This window comes from Schistocerca piceifrons, chromosome 1, assembly GCF_021461385.2.
Source record: "Schistocerca piceifrons isolate TAMUIC-IGC-003096 chromosome 1, iqSchPice1.1, whole genome shotgun sequence".
NCBI lineage: Eukaryota > Metazoa > Arthropoda > Insecta > Orthoptera > Acrididae > Schistocerca > Schistocerca piceifrons.
In genome coordinates this window covers 1,139,217,294-1,139,222,932 of record NC_060138.1, presented here as the reverse complement: position 1 = coordinate 1,139,222,932, position 5,639 = coordinate 1,139,217,294, and the positions used below count along the sequence as shown (strand labels likewise).

Genomic DNA, 5,639 nt, shown 5'->3' with positions numbered 1-5,639 from the left:
TTCAACTCAGCACCAACACAGTCTTTAATACTTTTAGTAGTTAGCAGTATGATACAAGGCACTTACTCATCCCTCGTGAATAAATTGAACAGTCTACTGGGTGTTCGGAAATTTCCATTACAACCTTCTAGGACTTGTAGGGGGGGAAGAATACATAATAATCATCTTGGGGTTGAAGCTCTTTTTCTGTTTTTGCTTTAACAATACGTATGTTTTCGGATAGGGTCTGTCTTAAGCAAAACACAATTTTGTTTTTTAACCCAAACATGTTTAACTGCAATTGTGGCATCTTTAGTGGGATTTTATTTTATGGCTGTTAAAGATAAACAATGAACCATGGACCTTGCCGTTGGTGGGAGGCTTGCGTGCCTCAAAGATACAGATAGCCGTACCGTAGGTGCAACCACAAAGGAGGGGTATCTGTTGAGAGGCCAGACAAACGTGTGGTTCCTGAAGAGGGGCAGCAGCCTTTACAGTAGTTGCAGGGGCAACAGTCTGGATGATTGACTGATCTGGCCCTGTAACGATAACCAAATCGGCCTTGCTGTGCTGGTACTGCGAACGGCTGAAAGCAAGGGGAAACTACAGCCGTAATTTTTCCCGAGGGCATGCAGCTTTACTGTATGATTAAATGATGATAGCGTCCTCTTGGGTAAAATATTCCGGAGGTAAAATAGTCCCCCATTCGGATCTCCGGGCGGGGACTACTCAAGAGGACATCGTTATCAGGAGAAAGAAAACTGGCATTCTACGGATCGGTGCGTGGAATGTCAGATCCCTTAATCCGTCAAGTAGGTTAGAAAATTTAAAAAGGGAAATGGATAGGTTAAAGTTAGATATAGTATGAATTAGTGAAGTTCGGTGCAGGAGGAACAAGACTTTTGGTCAGGTGAGTACAGGGTTATAAGTAGAAAATCAAATATGGGTAATGCAGGAGTAGGTTTAATAATGAATAAAAAATAGGAGTGCGGGTAAGCTACTACAAACAGCATAGTGAACGCATTATTGTGGCCAAGATATACACGAAGCCCACGCCTACTACAGTAGTACAAGTTTATATTCCAACTAGCTCTGCAGACGATGAAGAAATTGATGAAATGTATGATGAGATAAAAGAAATTATTCAGGTAGTGAAGGGAGATGAAAATTTATTACTCATGGGCGACTGGAATTCGACAGTAGCAAAAGGAAGAGAAGGAAACGTAGTAGGTGAATATGGATTGGGGCTAAGAAATGAAAGGGGAAACCGCCTCGTAGAATTTTGCACAGAGCATAACTTAATCATAGCTAACACTTGGTTCAAGAATCATGAAAGAGGGTTGTATACATGGAAGAACCCTGGGATACTAGAAGGTTTCAGATAGATTATGTAATGGTAAGACAGAGATTTAGGAACCAGGTTTTAAATTGTAAGACATTTCCAGGGGCAGATGTGGACTCTGACCACAATCTATTGGTTATGACCTGCAGATTAAAACTGAAGAAACTGCAAAAAGGTAGGAATTTAAGGAGATGGGATCTGGATAAACTGAAAGAACCAGAGGTTGTACAGAGTTTCAGAGAGAGCATAAGGGAACAATTGACAGGAATGGGGGCACGAAATACAGTAGATGAAGAATGAGTAGCTTTAGGAATAAAATAGTGAAGGCAGCAGAGGATCAAGTAGGTAAAATGACGAGAGGTTGGTAGAAATCCTTGGGCAACAGAAGTGATACTGAATTTAATTGATGAAAGGAGAAAATATAAAAATGCAGCAAGTGAAGCAGGCAAAAAGGAATACAAACATCTCAAAAATGAGATCGACAGGAAGTGCAAAATGGATAAGCAGGGATGGCTAGAGGACAAATGTAAGGATGTAGAGGCTTATCTCACTAGCGGTAAGATAGATACTGCCTACAGGACAATTACATCTACATCTACATCTACATTGATACTCCGCAAGCCACCCAACGGTGTGTGGCGGAGGGCACTTTACGTGCCACTGTCATTACCTCCCTTTCCTATTCCAGTCGCGTATGGTTCGCGGGAAGAACGACTGTCTGAAAGCCTCCGTGCGCGCTCTAATCTCTCTAATTTTACATTCGTGATCTCCTCGGGAAGTATAAGTAGGGGGAAGCAATATATTCGATACCTCATCCAGAAACGCACCCTCTCGAAACCTGGCGAGCAAGCTACACCGCGATGCAGAGCGCCTCTCTTGCAGAGTCTGCCACTTGAGTTTATTAAACATCTCCGTAACGCTATCGCGGTTACCAAATAACCCTGTGACGAAACGCGCCGCTCTTCTTTGGATCTTCTCTATCTCCTCCGTCAGACCGATCTGGTACGGATCCCACACTGATGAGCAATACTCAAGTATAGGTCGAACGAGTGTTTTGTAAGCCACCTCCTTTGTTGATGGACTACATTTTCTAAGCACTCTCCCAATGAATCTCAACCTGGTACCCGCCTTACCAACAATTAATTTTATATGATCATTCCACTTCAAATCGTTCCGCACGCATACTCCCAGATATTTTACAGAAGTAACTGCTACCAGTGTTAGTTCCGCTATCATATAATCATACAATAAAGGATCCTTCTTTCTATGTATTCGCAATACATTACATTTGTCTATGTTAAGGGTCAGTTGCCACTCCCTGCACCAAGTGCCTATCCGCTGCAGATCTTCCTGCATTTCGCTACAACTTTCTAATGCTGCAACTTCTCTGTATACTACAGCATCATCCGCGAAAAGCCGCATGGAACTTCCGACACTATCTACTAGGTCATTTATATATATTATGAAAAGCAATGGTCCCATAACACTCCCCTGTGGCACGCCAGAGGTTACTTTAACGTCTGTAGACGTCTCTCCATTGATAACAACATGCTGTGTTCTGTTTGCTAAAAACTCTTCAATCCAGCCACACAGCTGGTCTGATATTCCGTAGGCTCTTACTTTGTTTATCAGGCGACAGTGCGGAACTGTATCGAACGCCTTCCGGAAGTCAAGAAAAATAGCATCTACCTGGGAGCCTGTATCTAATTTTTTCTGGGTCTCATGAACAAATAAGGCGACTTGGGTCTCACACGATCGCTGTTTCCGGAATCCATGTTGATTCCTACGTAGTAGATTCTGGGTTTCCAGAAATGACATGATACGCGAGCAAAAAACATGTTCTAAAATTCTACAAGAGATCGCCGTCAGAGATATAGGTCTATAGTTTTGTGCATCTGCTCGACGACCCTTCTTGAAGACTGGGACTATCTGTGCTCTTTTCCAATCATTTGGAACCCTCCGTTCCTCTAGAGACTTGCGGTACACGGCTGTTAGAAGGGGGGCAAGTTCTTTCGCGTACTCTGTGTAGAATCGAATTGGTATCCCGTCAGGTCCAGTGGACTTTCCTCTGTTGAGTGATTCCAGTTGCTTTTCTATTCCTTGGACACTTATTTCGATGTCAGCCATTTTTTCGTTTGTGCGAGGATTTAGAGAAGGAACTGGAGTGCGGTCTTCCTCTGTGAAACAGCTTTGGAAAAAGGTGTTTAGTATTTCAGCTTTACGCGTGTCATCCTCTGTTTCAATGCCATCATCATCCCGTAGTGTCTGGATATGCTGTTTCGAGCCACTTACTGATTTAACGTAAGACCAGAACTTCCTAGGATTTTCTGTCAAGTCGGTACATAGAATATTACTTTCGAATACAATGAACGCTTCACGCATAGCCCTCCTTATGCTAACTTTGACATCGTTTAGCTTCTGTTTGTCTGAGAGGTTTTGGCTGCGTTTAAACTTGGAGTGGAGCTCTCTTTGCTTTCGCAGTAGTTTCCTAACTTTGTTGTTGTACCACGGTGGGTTTTTCCCGTCCCTCACAGTTTTACTCGGCACGTACCTGTCTAAAACGCATTTTACGATTGCCTTGAACTTTTTCCATAAACACTCAACATTGTCAGTGTCGGAACAGAAATTTTCGTTTTGATCTGTTAGGTAGTCTGAAATCTGCCTTCTATTACTCTTGCTAAACAGATAAACCTTCCTCCCTTTTTTTATATTCCTATTAACTTCCATATTCAGGGATGTTGACTGGAATAATCTCTTTCAAGTTCTGAAGGTGGCAGGGGTAAAATACAGGGAGAGAAAGGCTATTTACAATTTGTACAGAAAGCAGATGGCAGTTATAAGAGTCGAGGGACATGAAAGGGAAGCAGTGGTTGGGAAGGGAGTGAGACATGGTTGTAGCCTCTCCCCGATGTTATTCAATCTGTATATTGAGCAAGCAGTAAAGGAAACAAAAGAAAAGTTCGGAGTAGGTATTAAAATCCATGGGGAAGAAATAAAAACTTTGAGGTTCGCCGATGACATTGTAATTCTGTCAGAGACAGCAAAGGACTTGGAAGAGCACTTGAACGGAATGGACAGTGTCTTGAAAGGAGAGTATATGACGAACATCAACAAAAGCAAAACGAGGATATTGGAATGTAGTTGAATTAATTCGGGTGATGCTGACGGAATTAGATTAGGAAATGAGACACTTAAAGTAGTAAAGGAATTTTGCTATTTGGGGAGCAAAATAACTGATGATGTTCGAAGAAGAGAGGATATAAAATGTAGACTGGGAATGGCCATGAAAGCGTTTCTGAAGAAGAGAAATTTGTTACATCGAGTATAGATTTAAATGTCAGGAAGTCGTTTCTGAAAGCATTTGTATGGCATGTAGCCATGTATAGAAGTGAAACATGGAAGATAAGTAGTTTAGACAAGAAAAGAATAAAATGATAGTTAAATGGACACCCTAGCTGCAAACAGGCGCTGATGTACTTCATTGGGGACATGTTGAAAATGTGTGCCCCGACCGGGACCCGAACCCGGGATCTCCTGCTTACTTGGCAGACGCTCTATCCAACTGAGCCACCGCGGGCGCAGAGGATTGTGCGTCTGCAGGGACTGTGCCCGCGGTGGCTCAGTTGGATAGAGCGTCTGCCATGTAAGCAGGAGATCCCGGGTTCGAGTCCCGGTCGGGGCACACATTTTCAACATGTCCCCAATGAAGTAAATCAACGCCTGTTTGCAGTTAGGGTGTCCATTTAATTATCATTTCATTTCTAGCAAAGCTGCATGGTCATCCACGGTAACTGTTCCTTCTGGAACAGATACTAACGTCATATATAGTTAAGAAGAGAATAGAAGATTTCGAAATGTGGTGCTACAGAAGAATGCTGAAGATTAGATGGGTAGATCACATAACTAATGAGGAGGTATTGAATAAAATTGGGGAGAAGAGGAGTTTGTGGCACAACTTGACTAGAAGAAGGGATCGGTTGGTAGGGCATGTTCTGAGGCATCAAGGGATCACCAATTTAGTACTGGAGGGCAGCATGGAGGGTAAAATCGTAGAGGGAGACCAAGAGGTGAATACACTAAGCAGATTAGAAGGATGTAGGCTGCAGTAGGTACTGGGAGATGAAGAAGATTGCACAGGTAGAGTAGCATGGAGAGCTGCATCAAACGAGTCTCAGGACTGAAGACCACAACAACAAGAACACCTTTTTACCACTTGGTGTGGTTTTTCTGATGTATTGTGTTTCTACAGTTTTGTTCCACCGTTTGTCATTTGCAACCACTTACACCTTAAAGTAGATTAGATAATTTGTTTAAGCTA

General features: G+C 42.6%; 2 non-coding genes across 2 annotated transcripts; one reads left to right on the top strand and one right to left on the bottom strand.

Annotated features, from left to right (window-relative positions):
- Window positions 1-4,824: 4,824 nt before the first annotated feature.
- Window positions 4,825-4,899, bottom strand: Trnat-agu. Its single transcript has one exon. It is a non-coding gene; the product is annotated as a tRNA-Thr (tRNA).
- A 29-nt stretch (window positions 4,900-4,928) lies between these two features.
- Window positions 4,929-5,003, top strand: Trnat-ugu. The gene has a single exon. It is a non-coding gene; the product is annotated as a tRNA-Thr (tRNA).
- The last annotated feature ends 636 nt before the right edge of the window (window positions 5,004-5,639 follow it).